Here is a 1260-nt window from a genome sequence, read left to right on the forward strand (position 1 = left end):
TCTACTTTGTATTAATGGATTTGTATTAATGGAGTTGTTATTAGAAGTATAACGGCGTGTGAATGTGCAAACTAATTGAATTTTCTGCCGAAAAATTTTTTCACTACTCGTTTTACTTTTTGCTGTTTTCTTCTGAATTAATATTAACTTGGTGGCAGGTAGCATTACATATGAAATTCATCTCATTTCAACAGAAGAGAATTATTAAGCTGAATATTAGTCGAGTTTTCAAATATTAGAAAGTGAGTACAAAATTTTAATGTCTATTTATTCGTTTATTTTTCGCAAAAGCATATGTCAAAAGAATAATTTCAACGCGGTCGGTATACTTGTATAGATAACATTTAAAAATCTTGTCCTAGGAAATCCTCAGTCAAAACCGACTTTTTGAGGTATAGTAGCAGCACGTATCACTAAGCACTTAAAGCAAAAGTTTTATTTCAACATCAATAAAAAGACACGAGTGTTACCTTTGAATGCACTTTACTTTGATTGCTTGGGAATTTACACTACATAGAGTTATTAAATATCTTTAGATTCCAACAAATTGCCCTTTGATAATTTAAGTAGTTTGCCACTTTTTATAAGCAAACAACCTTATTTCAACAAACATCAGTTACCAATCCTTTATTTAAATTCTTATCATATTCTATTATTATGAAGTTCTTTAATTTTACTTTTAACTTAATAATATTATTTGCATGATACAAAATTTATATATTTTTTTACTATTGAACACAAGACTGTGTTATTATTAAAACACTTGGCGTTTATCCACTTTATTCAGTTGATACGGGCACTTTTACACGTTTCGGGCGTATAGCCCCTCATCAGTCAACTGATAAGAAGAAACATTTACATTAGATTATTACATTTTGTAAAAATTATATAACGATTCTAAAACATGTAACTTTTAAGACATACCATTTAAAAATTCAATGACACTCGTACAGCACAAGTTATTATTCACTGCTGTTAGGATAAGTTGATAACATTGATAACATAAACCTACATACATTAAATTAAAAAATAAAACACTGTATAATTATACACGCTTATACTGATAACGCACAGAACTATACTAATTTTTGTTTACTATTGTTTCTTACTGTTAAGTAGCCGTGACACATCCTTTATCTTCTTACTAAAGTTGATAAATATATAGGCAGAATCCTTTCTAATGATTAATGAATATATTTGGTTGGTTTCTCACAACCTTTCATTTGCACATAACAGAATCAGATAAACCTCACTTAGCAT

Source organism: Centruroides sculpturatus, unplaced genomic scaffold (genome assembly GCF_000671375.1).
Source record: "Centruroides sculpturatus isolate CEXI.00-Female unplaced genomic scaffold, Cexi_2.0 scaffold1874, whole genome shotgun sequence".
Classification (NCBI taxonomy): Eukaryota; Metazoa; Arthropoda; class Arachnida; order Scorpiones; family Buthidae; genus Centruroides; species Centruroides sculpturatus.